The sequence below is a fragment of the Sorex araneus genome, chromosome 6, assembly GCF_027595985.1.
Source record: "Sorex araneus isolate mSorAra2 chromosome 6, mSorAra2.pri, whole genome shotgun sequence".
Classification (NCBI taxonomy): Eukaryota; Metazoa; Chordata; class Mammalia; order Eulipotyphla; family Soricidae; genus Sorex; species Sorex araneus.
The window spans coordinates 95,371-113,118 of NC_073307.1; the positions used below are offsets into that span (position 1 = coordinate 95,371).

General features: G+C 44.1%; 1 protein-coding gene and 1 non-coding gene across 4 annotated transcripts in view; one reads left to right on the top strand and one right to left on the bottom strand.

Annotated features, from left to right (window-relative positions):
- The window catches only part of TSPAN5 (tetraspanin 5), a 197,406-nt gene that overhangs the window by 64,431 nt on the left and 115,227 nt on the right, over nt 1-17,748 (bottom strand). The gene's annotated exons all lie outside the window — the stretch shown is intronic.
- On the top strand, nt 17,663-17,736 carry TRNAI-AAU (transfer RNA isoleucine (anticodon AAU)). Its single transcript has one exon. It is a non-coding gene; the product is annotated as a tRNA-Ile (tRNA).

Below are 17,748 nucleotides of genomic sequence, written 5' to 3' on the forward strand. Positions count from 1 at the left end.
ACCCAGATTATAGGGAGGAGAAGAAAAGGGAGTGAAGGAGAAGGGAAGAAGGGGTAAATGAGAAGCAACAAGGGCAGGGGTCAAGGGGACTCAGGTACACTGGTAACGTTAAGGAATGATAAAGCTAAGTATCCAAACCACAAAGTCAACAGCACTGAAATAGCAAGATTTAAAAAAAAGATTTTAAAAAGTGCCTGTTTCTAATATCCCTGATGAACACAGATGCGAATATTCTCAACAAAATGTTAGCAAATAGAATTAAACAACTCATCAAAAAGATCATACACCGCAACCAATGGTGTATACACCACAATCATGGCCAAGTTCACGTTGAGAAGGACACCGACACCACTGATGCCTCTGTTGTCGCGTGTTCCGAGGAACTGTTCTTCTCCAGTGTCAAAAATGGCATGATGTGATTGATGCCTTCTTGTTTTGGTCAGACCAATGATGTCACATGCCCCCCCAAAAGACGCCGAATTCTCTACATATCATCTTTTCCTATACATTTACTCCTGCTATAAAGCTTAACACTGAAACCCAGGAAAGTGAAACTCTAAGGCAGATGAATGCAATGTGTTATTAAGTAGTCACCAAACTGTACATGAGGTCTCCAGACTTAAATCATTCTGTATTACTGAAACTGTGCTTCCTTTGACATTTCTCCATTTCCCAATGGCCCTACCCAAACCATGCAACCACCAACTACTCTGCTTTTATTACTTTGACCCCTTTGGATTCCACATAAAAGTGAAACCATGTATCATAAACCAGTGTCTGATCAACTCACTGCCAAGTGAGGGTCAGGAACTATTTCCATGTGCACTGGTGGCCATGCTTGCTACTGAAGAAGGGTGTTTAAGGGGCATCTCTGTGGGCTAGACTTATGACTCCTACATTGGCAATGGAAGGCTGGGAGTGCCTGCTCTCTCTCATAACAAGATCATCTGTTAGTTTTTCTAATCAATCAAATCTGCAGGAGAAAACCATGCCCACCCATGAGGCGACAGTTATGTGGCATAAGTCACCCAAGCTCATCTAGACAGACAGGGTGGGTGAGCCTTGAAAACCTCAAGCCCAGGCTCTAAACACAATGCCTCATGATCCCTGCATTCACCATGTGGCCCACACACACTTGCTGAGAATGAATGAACACACACACACACACACACACACACCAACACATACACCCCTAGGTACTGCTCCACATCCAGGCATGTACCTACATGACTGAGCATATGATGCATTAGATGCAAACAATTTTACATGCTTAATAAGTATCTCTACTTAGTGGTTGTGCATTCTCTGAAACAGAGATTCCCATGAAAACTAGTCAATTTTGATTTAGGACTTAAAATTATTATGACTACCTGTAAAGAGTGAAATTACCAAAGTGGCAACAGCTTAAAAATGATATATATGGTATATATACACAATGAAATACTACACAGCCATAAGGAACGATGAAATTACACAATTTGCTGCAATGTGGATGGAATCGCATATCATAAATTTTTTTAATTTTGTTTTATGTTATGAGACTAACACCGAAGAGCAGTAGAAAGGAAGACCAGGAGGATTTTTCCAGTTGGAAGCTTGCCATAAGTTGGAGGTGGGAGAGAGGACAGTTAGGATAGAGAAGGGACGACTATGACAATGAGAGTGGTCATTATCAGACAATAATCACTCTAGACAATAACTGAGTATTGAAAGTAGGTAAAGGGATATATACGATAAGCTTTCAGTACACGTCTTGCAAACCATAATGCCCAAAAGGGGCAGAGAGAGAGAGAGAGAGAGAGAGAGAGAGAGAGAAAGAAAGAGAATGAATGAGAGAGGGAGCGCGAGAAAGGGAGAGAGGGGGGGAGAAAGAGAGAAAGAGAGAGAGAGAGACAAACTGGGGACAATGATAGTGGAAATGTACACTGGTGAAGGGACCAGTGTTGGAACATTGTATGACTGAACCCCAATCATGTACAAATTTGTAACTGTATTTCGCGGTGAGAAGAAAGAAAGAAAGAAAGAAAGAAAGAAAGAAAGAAAGAAAGAAAGAAAGAAAGAAAGAAAGAAAGAAAGAAAGAAAGAAAGAAAGAAAGAAAGATAAAGAAAGGGAGGAAGAGAAAGAGAGAAAAAGAGAGGGAGAAAGAGAGAAAGAGCAAAAAGAGTGAGAGAGAGAGAGAAAAGAAAAAAAATGTTTCATTTTGGAGCCACACCCAACAGTGGCACAGGGCTTACTCCTGGCTCTGTGCTCAAGAGTCACTCCTGATGGGTTCAGAGGCCCATAGTTTTGCCCAGGATGGAACCTGTGTCAGCTGCTTGCAAAGCAAACAATCTACTCTCTGTACTATCCCTCTGGTCCCACAAGAACTTGTTATAATATTTATTTGAGTCCTTGAAATGAGCTGGAGCAGGCAAGCACTTGATCTGAATTTTTTTGTCCAAGTCTCACAATGTCCAAGGAAAACACCATTAATATCTTCACTTTTCAATTACAGAAACTGATCTTAAAAGATATTTTTAAGACATGGTCCAAATATGACAATAATAGAAATGATCACTCTGGATAATAACTGAGTGTTGAAAGTAGGCAAAGGGGTATGCCTAATAACTTTTCAGTATCTGTATCGCAAACCATAATGCCCAAAAGGAAAAGTGGAGGTAGAGAGAAGGGGAAAAGTATCTGCCATAGAGGCTGGGGGGGTGGCCAGGCAGGAAAGAAACTGGGGACATTGGTGGTAGGAAGTGTATACTGATGAAGGGAAGGGTATTGGAACATTGGAACATTACATGACTGAAACCCAATCATAAACAACTTTGAAACCGTGCATCTCACTATGATTTGATAAAAATAAATAAATAATGTTTTTAAATAAATAAAATTTAAAAAGATACAGTCCAGAGGAAGCACCTAGGTATCCACTTCAGAAGGCACAGCCTGCTTTCACACGGGGGATAAGGAGACTCCTGGTGACAACCCTGGAACAGACTGTCAACCAGGATCTTGTTGTTTGGCAGTCTCGGGAATGGAACTCAGAGCCCCACACATGCAAGGCAAATGCTCGACCATTGAGCTACGTCACTGGACCCAAACACTTATTATTAAACCCAAATTTATACTTTTTAATGGATTTATAGTAGAATGCTGGGAGAGGAACCCAGGGCCTGCCTCATGCAAGGCAAGTGGCCTACCACTGTAATCTAAGTGTACTGTTTGGCTGGTGGAGAAATATTCTTCCCCAAATAGTACAAGACTACATGATTTCAAAACAATCTAGCATTGAGATCAACACCTTCACGAAGAGACTCATGCTGCCCCAGAAGAGCACAACCTGGCTGTGGTCAGTCAGAGCGCCAGGCCATACCACAACATCAACTCTTGGACAAAGCATAAGTGCCTCGTAGGGGCAACCTCCGCTATCACGGCAGGAAGGGGCACTAACGACACCCGGGAGCTGAAGTGCGGCCCACTCTGCTGTGTGTGCACCTAGGGCACAAGCTACCAGGAGCTGCCAGGCTGTTGGCACCAAGTGTCAGAAAGGGCCCACAGGCATCAGGCATGAGCACACCTGTGAAACAGACTTGGTACCCAGGAATTGCAAGTACCCTTGAAGCTGAGAGGCAATGCCGAGGGTTGTCTTGTGGTGCTCACATGTGTGCCAGGAGCTAAAGTGTCCTCAGCACCCTGTTAGACATATAGTGTGGGTCCCATCACACTCTTTCTGGCACCACAACTCTGAGGACCAACTTGAGGCAGAGCCTCTAAACACAAGTTCACATAGTTCACATCCTCTTCCCCAGTCACTCCCACACCATCCGGGCTCCCCACCAGAAATCAACAAAGACTCTGGAGTTGGTCTAATCTTTATTTAGATTCAACTACAGAAGTGCTCAGACACTGCTCTTCTGTTTAGCTGCATCCTTACTAAGTAGCAGTGCCTTTAGATACACTCAGTCTTATCCAGCCCCTCGGTCAAGTGTTCCAGCTCACAAACCAGGTGCATATGTGGTGCTCCTCGAGGGGTCCTGACGGAAGTGTTGCTTGGGTGTTTGTACTGCCCTGCAAGGAGATGGCAAGGGTCCTTCTCCAAGCCTGGGATGAGCTAGGCACAGCTTTCGTTCAGTTACATCCCAAGCATTCCCTCCATAGTTTTAGGCAGCAGGTTGCCCTGATTCTGTCCCCATTCTCTACGGAACCGTGCTCCAAGGCACTGACCCATAGAGAGATGTCAGAGTCCTCTGTGGTCTGAGCTAGTGGGCTGGACTCAGCTGACAGCAGTATGGGCAGGTGGGTAGTGGCTACCCAAAGGGGGCATAGCTCAATGCCTGCCGTACCATTCAACCCCACCCCCGAGACATGAAATTGTGACAGAACTCAAGTCAGGACTTTTCTGCCTGAGCAGCATCAGAGAATCACATTCACATGGGCCAGTGTTCTTCTCCCTCTCAGAAGGGAACACGCCTGTGTCCAGAACAGAAAAAAAAAAAGGCAGAGCGGTGCTTTGCTGAATCCACAGAACCCAGCATCAGAGGGGGGGCATGTGCAGGGCTCTGGATGTCAACTGGGGGCCTTAAGGCTGCTTCACTTTCAAAGCAAACGACAGAACACATCACCTTTCAGGAGCCAACCAAGAGACAGAAGCAGTTCCTCGTGGCTTTCCTATCATCAGCACTTGGCCCTGAAGATATCTGGCTGAAGATGAAGAAAGCCACAGGTCTCTACTGGCTGAGGTAGGCAGGTGGAAGAGGTCACCAAGATCAAGGAGGAAACTCCTAAGACTACCAGGTCACAGATTGGGAGAGATCACTCTGCTGGCCAGATGCGGGGCCTGGGCATTCTCTCTTATCTGAGACTCACACTCAGATAACCACTGCAACCTATTCTTGCAGTTTGAGTCACTGTGAGAAAATTAATGGCTTCTCCCCTGTGGCTTAGTATGCATAGTATATTCAATGAAATATTAGCATTTCCTGAGTACATGACATAGCAGGAATTCCTCCAAAATTAATATTTATGTTAGACTTTGTGTCAGTTCATACTGAAATATGTATCAAGATACCCTATGAGTGCCTGTAGAGGAATTTATTCTAATTCATTCCATTTGGCTGTTTGTGCTGATATTCACTTTTAAATTTCCTTCAACTGTATGTAGTATAAAAGGATTCATTCTAATTTGATGCTCCAGTTTACTTTTGCATTATCATTATTCACAAAATGCTGCACAGATGCATGGGGTTTTAAAAAAATTTAACCCTGACTGTGATACAGACCACCACCCTCTGTAATGCTGTGTTACCTGTTCTGATCTCCGAGGCTCTCTACCCTGTGATACAGACCACCACCCTCCGTAATGCTGTGTTACCTGTTCTGATCTCCGAGGCACTCTACCCTGTGATACAGACCACCACCCTCCGTAATGCTGTGTTACCTGTTCTGATCTCCGAGGCTCTCTACCCTGTGATACAGACCACCACCCTCCGTAATGCTGTGTTACCTGTTCTGATCTCCGAGGCTCTCTACCCTGTGATACAGACCACCACCCTCCGTAATGCTATGTTACCTGTTCTGATCTCCGAGGCTCTCTACCCTGTGATACAGACCACCACCCTCTGTAATGCTGTGTTACCTGCTCTGATCTCCGAGGCTCTCCACCCTGTGATACAGACCACCACCTTCTGTAATGCTGTGTTACCTGTTCTGATCTCCGAGGCTCTCCACCCTGTGATACAGACCACCACCCTCCGTAATGCTGTGTTACCTGTTCTGATCTCCGAGGCTCTCCACCCTGTGATACAGACCACCACCCTGCGTAATGCTGTGTTACCTGCTCTGATCTCCGAGGCTCTCCACCCTGTGATACAGACCACCACCCTCTGTAATGCTGTGTTACCTGCTCTGATCTCCGAGGCTCTCTACCCTGTGATACAGACCACCACCCTCCGTAATGCTGTGTTACCTGCTCTGATATCCGAGGCTCTCCACCCTGTGATACAGACCACCACCCTCTGTAATGCTGTGTTACCTGTTCTGATCTCCGAGGCTCTCCACCCTGTGATACAGACCACCACCCTCCGTAATGCTGTGTTACCTGTTCTGATCTCCGAGGCTCTCCACCCTGTGATACAGACCACCACCCTGCGTAATGCTGTGTTACCTGCTCTGATCTCCGAGGCTCTCCACCCTGTGATACAGACCACCACCCTCTGTAATGCTGTGTTACCTGCTCTGATCTCCGAGGCTCTCTACCCTGTGATACAGACCACCACCCTCCGTAATGCTGTGTTACCTGCTCTGATCTCCGAGGCTCTCCACCCTGTGATACAGACCACCACCCTCCGTAATGCTGTGTTACCTGTTCTGATCTCCGAGGCTCTCCACCCTGTGATACAGACCACCACCCTCCGTAATGCTGTGTTACCTGTTCTGATCTCCGAGGCTCTCTACCCTGTGATACAGACCACCGCCCTCCGTAATGCTGTGTTACCTGCTCTGATCTCCGAGGCTCTCCACCCTGTGATACAGACCACCGCCCTCTGTAATGCTGTGTTACCTGTTCTGATCTCCGAGGCTCTCCACCCTGTGATACAGACCACCGCCCTCCGTAATGCTGTGTTACTTGTTCTGATCTCCGAGGCTCTCTACCCTGTGATACAGACCACCACCCTGCGTAATGCTGTGTTACCTGCTCTGATCTCCGAGGCTCTCTACCCTGTGATACAGACCACCACCCTCTGTAATGCTGTGTTACCTGCTCTGATCTCCGAGGCTCTCTACCCTGTGATACAGACCACCACCCTCTGTAATGCTGTGTTACCTGCTCTGATCTCCGAGGCTCTCCACCCTGTGGCTCAGCAGTCGAGAAGGGCTGTAGGATGCTGTTTAACCAGATGATGTGGTTCTCACTGGGGCACAGTGCAGTGTTGTTTTCACATCAACAGAATGCTTTTTCCCAAAAGATAATTTCAGTAAATATGATTGAAATGCTTAACGTTTTCCCTTAAATAATTAACTGTGAGAGTGGAGATGGAGCTTATGAATCACTGCTTCGTAAACTGCACCCAAAGCAGCAGTGTGAGGAGGTACAGGAGCAGCTGGTCTCTCCTGGTTCAGCTTAGAATAAATTCTACAAAGTCCTAATGCTATATCAAAGGCAGGGGCCTCAAATTCTCTTCAATTCAAACACCCTAAGGACCAAGGTGCACCCACAGCCAGTCTGACCTCCTTCTACACCACACACTCTGTCCACACAGAACTGAATCAGGAACAGCCTCTGGGGTGAGCAAGCAATGAAGAGATTATTGGGGCATTTATCTCAACACTGTGATCACTTTAGACTTTGTAACCTAGTAATCTTCAGCGTTTTGTAACCATTTGGAGGGAAGGTGCTATGGAGAAGAACATATAATTTATTCTAAGAACACTGTGATTTACAAACTGGCAGGCACCTTTCAGAACAGTCCTGAGAAGGGGATGGGCGTATGGAGAACTGAAGCAGAGCCATGAGGAAAGGGTCCTTTCTAGATTATCTGTTGAAGATTCTGACCTCTGCAGTGGTGGCTCTTGAGAGCAAGTCCTCTCTTTTTCAGTTCCTCCTGGTGCTGTGAGCAGCCATGCAGAGACCCACGTGGCAGACTCACAAAACAGCTGCAACACCTACACAAGGGGAAATCTCTAAGCAGCCCTGCAGCGCGGTCAGAGCTGATGAAATGGCAGTCGCAATTCATCATCTACAGCTTCAAGGGAAAAGTGCCCAGCTAAGTTACTTGTGCACTTGAGCCACTACCCTCAGATCCTGTGAGAAGGGAAGAATGTGTTGCTTTAAGGACCAGGGACATAGTACAGGGGTTAAGGCACCTGTCTTGCACATGGCTGGGCCTGGTTGAATCCCTGACACCACATATATTTCCCTAAGCACTGCCAAGAGTGACCTCCAAGCACAGAGCCAGGAGTAAGAATGACTCACTGAGCACCACTGGGTATGTCCCCGACCCTGACCAAAAATGTGTTGTTTTAAGTGACTAAGTTTAAGAGTAATTTATTTGCATTGCATCAGACAACTGAGACATGGAGATTTTCACATTCTTCCTTGACTTTTCATCAGACACCAAAGTTTCTGTTATAAACATGGATTGCTCTCATAAACAAGGGAAATCTAAAGGACTATTTTTTTAAAAACTTAATCCAGTAAAAGTTTGTGAGTGAGAATTTCTGGTCAATGATGGAACATGCTGTCAAAGACGATGAGCTTCCTCTTGGGTATCTCTGAATTCCCAGACTGAAAGTACTTCACACAGGCTTGATGGGGGTGCAGACATGATCCTAGAAAATTATGTGCATGGAAACAGAGTCATTGGATTTTCAGATTCTACTGACACCCACATACTACTAATCTATCCTTTTTTCGTTCCTAAAGTGGCCTCAAAACTACTCACTCAAGATGCAACTTGACTCAGAAAATCTAAGGATAGCAACCAAAAAGTGTATGGTCAATTGTTTCTGCTACTGAGGAATGCAGGAGAGTAAATACATCGTTAGTATTAACTTTAGGATGAACTTTTAGCCAAGAAAAAACTCATGATTAAACAGCAGCACAGCACGAACAGCAGTTCTGTCCTCTGAGACACTGAAGATGACACAGAGGCTGGGGGCCTTGGCTGCACATCCGGATTTCACTCCTTGTTGGCTGATTTTGGAAAAGCATTTTGCCTCTCTGAACTCAGCTCCCTTACCAATAAGCCAATGGCACCATCTGGTTCACAAGTGGACAGCTGGTCTCATTTCTTTCTACTCTGGACACGTAAATCACATTTTTATCTTGCCTGATATTTTTTTTCTTTCTTTTTTGGTTTTAGACAAATGTGGCTCCAGAGACAATGTGATGCCAGGGATTGAACCTGGGGCTTCTTTATGAAGAACATGTGCTAGAGACACATTAAAATTTGCATAAACTAAGTCATGATTTCAACTCTTACTGGTTTTTGTTTGCTTGTTTTGCTCTCTGGTCACAAGTGTAGAGCTGAGAGCTTTGTGCACCATCTGTAAAATGGTGCAAAGCAGAACTTGAGCCCGGAGAGGACAGGGATAAACGTTAAAACAAAAAGTCTCAAAGTATGAGGGGAATTAAAACTGGCCCAGACTGCAATGCATTCTCATGAAGAAATCATCTAAAGTAATCCATTTGACCCCCTAGAACTTTCTCCTCTGAACTAAAGATTAGAGACCAGGCATTGATTCACAAAACTCTCCATATCTTATGTTTAGATAGTAATTCAAAACTGAAATGAGTGACACTGGTGAAATCAGTCAGCCCCACATGTAGAGTGATGAATGGGATGCACCAGCGTAAAGTCAAACATTCAGACAGAGGCAGAAGTCAAACCTCACTGGGATACTGGAGTTCTGGGGGGAAATTTCAATACCCAAGCCTAGGGGAACCCTGGAGAATAACCAGCCTCCATTGCCTCCCCACCCCACCCCCCCCCCCACACACAGACACACACACCTCTACACACACACACCCCTACACACACACACACCCCTACACACACACCAACACACACACACCCTTACACACACACTCTGTCTCTGTCTCTTTCCTTACAGAGTTCCCAGTGTACTTCACAAGCAGATGAGGTGCCTAGGGCTGTAAACATCTGCTGTTCAACTTAATTCCCACCTCAACTTCCTTGCTTCCTTTCTCACCAAGGAAAATGAGATGGCAGAAAATTTTATAAAACTGTTGTCATGAATTGCTTAGAAGAGCAAAGAAACATTACATCACTTGCCTTTTCTCCAAATGGCAGACTGCAGGCCTGCTGCTTAGAGCAGAGAGCCGATGCCTCCTGGCAGCCCGTTTCTTGGCATCATCCTGGGGCTGACAGAGCTGAGGAAGCCCAGTTGATTAGACTCATCAATAACATATTTAACATATTTTGTTTTAACTTTGCACAAAATAAACTTTTTTTTTCAGCAAACAAAATATTAGATGCCGTTTTATTTAGTTATTTTCTCATGTGGAGTTAAAGAACATGCTAGTTGAAAATTTCAAAGCAATATTTTGGAAATAAACTTTTTAGTATAAAGGTAACAATCCTAAAGCTCAGAGCTCAGGAGTAGCTCAGAGCTTCTCCTGAGATATCTCTTCTTTCAGCTTTTCACAGAAGTTAACCTCATAAAACTGTATTTTCAGTTAGCATAAAACAGTTTTCATTAAAGACACTGAATCTTTGATGGGTTAGGCATGCTCCTCTGAGCATCTAATGAAAGCTTTCTTGAGAAATACACATTGAAGTGTTCAGTTGTACACACACACACAATTTTCCCAGGATTTCAGGGGCTCACAGATACATAGAAAGCCTGCTTATTTCTTAGAAAGTTATGAATCAGGGTCAGAGAGATAGTACTGGAGGTGAGGCATTTGGCTGGTATGCACCTGACCCTGTTCAACTCCTGGCATCCCAAATCGTCCCCCTGATCACTGTCTGGAGTTATCCCTAAGCACAGAGCCAGGAGTAAGCCTGAGCCTCCAAATAAAACACAGAAAACATAGAAACTCCAGATTAATATTATATATATATATATTTTTTTTTTGTTCTGGGGCCACACCCCATACTGATCAGAGGTTACTCCTGGTGGGGCTTTGGGGATCATGTAGGGTGACAGAGATCGAGCCATACTTAGCAGCAAACAAGGTAAACAAGGCAAATACCCTACCTGCTATACTATATCTCTAGCCCTCCGCATGAGCTATGTAGCCCTGAACTAGCCATATCCATATCACTTTTTTAGTATTAAAGTAAGTACTATACTAAAGTTTCTTGGAGAGCCCGGCAAGCTACAGAGTATCTCACCTGCACGCAGAGCCTGGCAAGCAACCTGTAGCACATTCCATATGCCAAAAACAACAAGTCTCACAATGGAGACGTTCCTGGTGCCCACTCAAGCAAATCGATGAGCGACGGGATGACAGTGACACAGTGACAGTGATACTAAAGCAGTATGTAGGAGGAGCCAATAGAGCCAATAGCAGTGTGTAGGAAGACACACACACTAGAAATAAAAAATTCTACAAAGGTAGATGTTTTCTTTTCTGCAAGCACTCATGTATACACACTCACACTCAATCACACAGGTGCAAAACAAAAATGATGTTCCTGTTCCTTACTGGCCTCCATTCTACCTCAGAAATGCTCATTTAAGTTACCTTGGAGTGTCCCAAGGAATGTCTGCAATGTACTGAGCTGACAGAGAATGGGAACAGTTTAAAGCAATGAAAAAAACCCATTCAGTTATACTTGATGTCGCTCAACATAGTTCATATAACAATAATCTTATTTTTTTATTTTTAAGTTATTTATTTTATTGAATCACCATGTGGAAAGTTACAAAGTTCTCAGGCTTATATCTGTTATACAATACTCAAACACCCATCCCTTCACCAGTGCCCATATTCCACCACCAAAAACCCCAGTATACCTCCCACCCCCCGACCCCCACCCCCGCCTGTGTAACTGACAAATTTCACTTCATTTTCTCTTTACCTTGATTACATTCCATATTTCAACACAAAACTCATTATTGTTGTTGGAGTTTCCCCCAAAAAAGACAGCCCTACTGCCAAGGAAGCATTTGAAAATTAGTTTTTCATTGCTGAGAATGAAGAGATATGAAGTCCTGCTGTTCCAAGTACATAACTCTTTTTTTTTATCCTTTCCGTGCCCCCAAGTTTGTGCCTGCTTAATAGTCCTCATAATATGGTGGAGCCACTTCTCCCAAAAAAGGGAAAAAAAATCCGAGAAAGAAGGATATTTCCTCTCCTCAGCCGGCGTGGGGCTATGGCTTAGTTCACAGTCTAGAGACATGGCTGCTACTTTGATTACCTTCAATAATTCAACAAAAAAATCACTATTATTATTTGGAGTTTCCCCCCAAAGTCAGACCTGCTAAAAAGGAACTGTTTCACATTGCTGACAATTAAGAGATATTAGGTCGCGTGGCCGCTATTGGGGCTGCGCAGTTTAGGATTTCTGTATAAAGTGATCACCACCTTTTGAGCACAAAATGGAGGTACCAGCCGGCTGCTGGGGACGCGTGGGAGATCCTGGGTGGGGGGGGTACCGGCCCTGCTCTCCGCAGAGATTTAATTGCAGCGGCCACACATGTGTGGCCTTTCCGCTGCTACATGAGCATGATCCCGGAGGCCAACTGAACTACTTTGGATACGAGCAGCTCGCAAAAATGCCTCCAGACTGTGAACTGAGCCACTGCCCCATGCGGCACCAGGGAGGTAGGTTTCTCTCTCCAGGCTTTTCCATCTTATGAGCACCACAAAACGGAAGTAAAGGCTTGCAGTGATGCAATTTCTGGCAGAATTTTCCCTGGACCACAGAACGATAATCTTTAAGGCAAAAAATACCAACAATTTTAGATTTATGTTAGGAACATTTTTATGAGCCAACATCTTCAAATAGGCCAATAAGCAAAACACACTGCCAGATAACACCTTCACTTACAAGATGATTTGCTTTGTTGTCTGCAAGTATTAGGAGTAAATTCAGCAAAACAATAACAGCATTTTAGGACCAACCTAAATTGCCAAGAGGAAAACAGTCTGAGGTCTAAAATGCTAACACACATCTTGAAGGAAGACGACAATACATAAATTACAGGGGAATTTTTTTCAATGTTATCTTTTTGTGTCAGTATCACAGAAAATTAAATTTAAAAAAACCTTGCCTTTTCTACACTGTCCACCTAGATCACATCATCTTGATAATGGGTAAAAAAATCAACTTTTAGAAACAAAAGACAGGGTCCAGGAAATAGCATAGTGACTATCAGCTCCTGCCGTGCCATCATGATGCCATTCCTGGTGCCACCCACAAACTAAGCATGGCTTGACACTGTAAAAGAATGTGCCATCTCCAGGGCACAGCCAGGTTTTCAGAGACCACAGCTGAAAATGTGTGATGCCAAACGAGCATCACAACTCAAGTGTGTAACCTCCAGTGAGAACCACAACCAAAGTGTGGAGGTACCAAAACCAAGCATATACCCTTAGGTCATCACCACAGCAGTAGCAAACCAAGGGAATGGAGAAGGAGACAAAGTCGCTTTAGAAATATGGCAGGGAGAGAGTTCAAAGATAGTATACAAGACTTGTATGCAGGAGGCCCAGGTTCTGTCCCTAGCACCCCATGGTCCCCCAACATATGAGTCATTCCTGAGAAATACACTTGGAAGTAGTCTGTGAGCACCACCATGTGTAGCCCCTTCAAAAAAGGGAGAAGAAATAAAATAATACAGAAAATAATGATATGCTTCTTCTGAGTTCTGTGACAGATTTAGTTCATAAATATACTACTCATACAACTTTTAAATGCTGGAATAGGCATTTGTGTGTTTTTAGAATGTTTGAAAAAAATGTTCTAAGATTACCAGATCAGAAGGTCAAAATGACCAACTACAGTTTGGTCAAAAGTATCACTGTATCACTGTCATCCTGGACACCAGTAACTCTCCTTTGTGAGACTTTGTTACTGTTTTTGGGATACAGAATATGCCACAGGTAGCTTGTCGGGCTCTCTGAGAGGGACTGAGGAATTGAACCCAGGTTGGCCACGTGCAAGAAACACCCTACCCACTGTGCTATTGCGACAGCACACACCAAACAAAATTTCAGCCTTTCACTAGTACTTCTCTGAAAGTCTATGAAAGAAAATGCCAAAGCACGGGGTGGGGGTGGGGGTTAAATGCTACCATGGTCATGCAATCCACAAGTCTTTCTAAAAATGTAACTTCAATTTCATTTTACAAAGTTCTTTCCTTACACTATAAAAAGAAACATCTTGTCCTAATTCTCTCAAGATATCTGGTTACATAATGGTTTTAACTTTTTAGCTGTGCTTTTAAAATTTGAGACCCATCTGAAACATGAGCCTACTGATTTTATGTCCTGCTATGATTTGGTGAAATTCACTGTCTCATATTTTGGGAGTTTGCATCACAAACTTTTATGCAGTAAGTTTATTTTAAAATTCTCATTTCAGCATCTTAAGCAAACACTGATGGCAAAACTGGACAGTAGTGAGGAAGAAGATAAAACCTGACCTCTAACACCATATGTAATACTTCATTCAGGGTGTATTAAAGAGAAAGATATCTCACTGCCAAAAATAAAGCAGATAGAGAATAAAATAACTCAGAGTTGTTACAGTCCTAGAACTCAACATCAGAGTTATGTTTGGAGACAAATTCAAGGGTAAGATAAACAAAAGCAAGAATACACCAATGATATGACTGAAAATTAAAGAGCTTTTATGAAGCAAAAGAAATTATCGAAAAAACAAAGAGGCAGCTTAGCAATTGGAGGGGTTTTTTGAACATCATACACCTAATAATGGGCTAGTATGGAAAACGCATGCAATTCTATAACACAAAAATAAGAAAACCAATTTTTTAAGGGTAGAAGGCATACCAAGGCCCACAGACACACGAAAGAATGTTCAACATAATATATTATCAGGGAAATGCAAATCAATACCACAATAAGAGATCACCACATATCTGAGACACCTACATCAAAGTAATCGGCAAAAGTCACGAACCAACTCCAGCACCACCATGTAAATCTACTACCAGCTTTGCTTCAGAGACCCATAAATAAATATCAAAAGAGATCAAAAACACCAGTTAAGCTCAGACCTGCACATGGCTGAACAGACCAGAGGGGGGCAGGTCAGCCTGGTGCACGCCCAAGAAGAGCCCCTGCAGCCGCTTGCTTCCACAATCCAAAACTGCCACCATACCCCCAGTCCGACTCCACTGTCTCAGGATGGACCTCACCAAGATATAATCTATTGAAAATTCTGGTGTGCGGGTTTTGTGACTGAAATCTCCAGGCTTTCTTGGTGTCATAATGGGCTACCTCACCCCACCTCCTTGTACTTCCGGAAGCCTCAGCAGTCACATCCACACCCCAAAGCAACCACACAATTGAAAAGCTATTCCAGCCTTACCGTCCCAATAAAAATTCCCAATAAAAATACCAAATGCCCTGAACAAACACTATGACCTCTTAGCACCTGTATTGCAAATCATAACAAACAAAAGGAAAAGGAGAGAGAGAGAGAGAGCAAGAAGGAAAGTGCCTCCCATAGAGGGAGGCTTGGAATAGGGGGTGGGGAGATTGGAGGGTGGGGGATGGTGGTAAGGAAATAGGGGACATTGGTGGTGGGAAGTGTGCACTGGTGGAGGGATGGGTGCTGGATCATTGTATGACTGAATCCCAATTACAAACAGCTTTGTAATGGTCTATCTCACGGGTATTCAATTGAAAAATATAAATATGGGGCTGGAGCGATAGCACAGCAGGCAGGGCACTTACTTTGCACACAGCTGACCAGGGTTCAGGGCCTGGCATCCCATATGGTCCCCTGAGCACTGCCAGGAATGATTCATGATTGCAGAGCCAGGACTAACCCCTAAGCATCACTGATGTGACCCAAAAAGTCAAAATAATAAATAAATTAAATTAAATAGCATTGTAGCACTGTTGTCCCACTGTTCATCGATTTGCTCGAGTGGGCACCAGTAATGTCTCCATTGTGAGACTTGTTGTTACTGTTTCTGGCATATCGAATACGCCACAGGTAGCTTGCCAGACTCTGCCGTGCGTATGGGATACTCTCTCTAGCTTGCCTGGCTTTCCAAGAGGGACAGAGGAATTGAACCCAGGGAAGCCACATGCAAGGCAAATGCCCTACCTGCTGTGCTCCAGTCCATGTATATACATATATGTATATATATATGTGTGTGTGTGTGTGTGTATATATATATATATATATAGAGAGAGAGAGAGAGAGAGAGAGAATTGCACTATAGCACTGTTGTCCCATTGTTCATCGATTTGCTCAAGTGGGCACCAGTAAGATCTCCATTGTGAGACTTTGTTACTGTTTTTGGCATACTGAATATGCCACGGATAGTTTGCCAGGCTCTGCCATGCAGATGGCATACTCTCGGTAGCTTGCTGGGTTCTCTAAGAGGGGCGGAGGAAATGAACCTGGGTCGGCCGCGTGCAAGGCAAACGCCCTACTTGCTGTGCTATCGCTCTGGCATACATACAAGGAGTTATCACACTGTTCCTAGTAGAGAAGAGCTAGAACAAGTTGCAGGGCATTCACATACATTTAGTTGGTGGGCAAAATGTAGTACGTGTGAAGCTACTTTTACGAAAACATCAAGGTCTCACACAGGGTGGTGCTCAGGTTTACTCCTGGCTCTGTACTCAGGAATCATTCCTGGGAGGTTCAGGGAAGCAAATGGGGTGCAGGGAATTTATCTAACCCAGGTCAGCTGTGTATAAGGAAAGTGCTCTACCCACTGCACTATCAATGTTATGAGACTGAGTAAGTTTGACCTCAGTCTTGCAGTCAGATCAGATTAATCCAAGTAGCTGCCAGTGTAGAAAGAGAAGGTGGGTTCTGTTGGGAGACAGAACCTGTGAGTTTCATATATATATATATATATATATATATATATATATATATATATGTGGATTTTGTGCCCAATTCAATCAGCTTAATCAATGGCTGAATAAATAGCAGTACTCCTACATTTGAAAAAAATGACTGGGAAAAGTGAGTTTTGGCAAGACTGTGGGGAAAAAAAGAAACTCTGATGCATTGTAGCTGAAAAGTAAACAAACTGGTCAGGCTCTTCAGAAGTAAAGAGCCTTCCAAAAGATACAGTGGAAATTCCTTGTAATTCAGTGATATCATGGTAGGCATATGTCCAAAGGGCACAAAAACATTAATTCAATGGGCTATTTGCACCCTTATGCTCACAGCAGCACTGTTCAATGCCACGACACTGAATCCACCTACCAATGACAGTCGACTGGCAAAGAATCTATGGTCTAGACACTCAATGGAAAACTTCTTGGCTGTTAAAAAAAAATTCAAAAGACTGGGGGTATGGTGCCACCAGCAGGTCAACCTGTGTCAACAGGGCAAGTGCATCAGCAGCCTGATGGTACCTTCAGGTTTCCTGATACCCTGAAGTTGCTGCTGTAACTCCGGTCTAGGCCAACAACTTGGGACCAAATTTCCTGAGAAATTAAATGGCCAAAAGTTAGGTTGTGAGAGTCAGACTCACATCATAACACCTCTGGCTCAGCTATACAAGCTCACTTACCAGCCTAGCTTCAGAGACCCATAAATAAGTATCTTAAGTATATCTTTAAGTATCAGAAAAGATCAAAAAGCCACAGTTAATCTCAAACCCACACAAGGCCGAACAGACCAGGGTAAGTCGGAGTGGGGGCAGGTCAGCCTGGTGCCCACCCAAGCAGAATGCCCGACAGCCGCTTGCTTCCACAATCCAAAATTGCCACCGTACCCCTGCCTGACTCCACCATCTTGGGCTGGACCTTACTGAGATTTAATCTGCTGAAAATCTGGATAGGAGGGTTTTGTGACTGAAATCTTCAGACTTGCTTGGGGTTGGTATGGGCTATCTCCCCCCACCTCCCTGTACTTCAGAAACCTTCAGCAGTAATGTCCACACTCCAAAGCTGCCACCCAGTTAAAAAGCTACTCTAGCCTCACTGTCCCCATAAAAATACTAAATACCCTAAACAAACATGATGACCTCTTGGAACCTGTATTGTTAGCTCAGTTGGTTAGAGCATGGTGCTAATAATGCCAAGGTCGCGGGTTCGATCCCTGTACAGGCCAACATGATTGCGA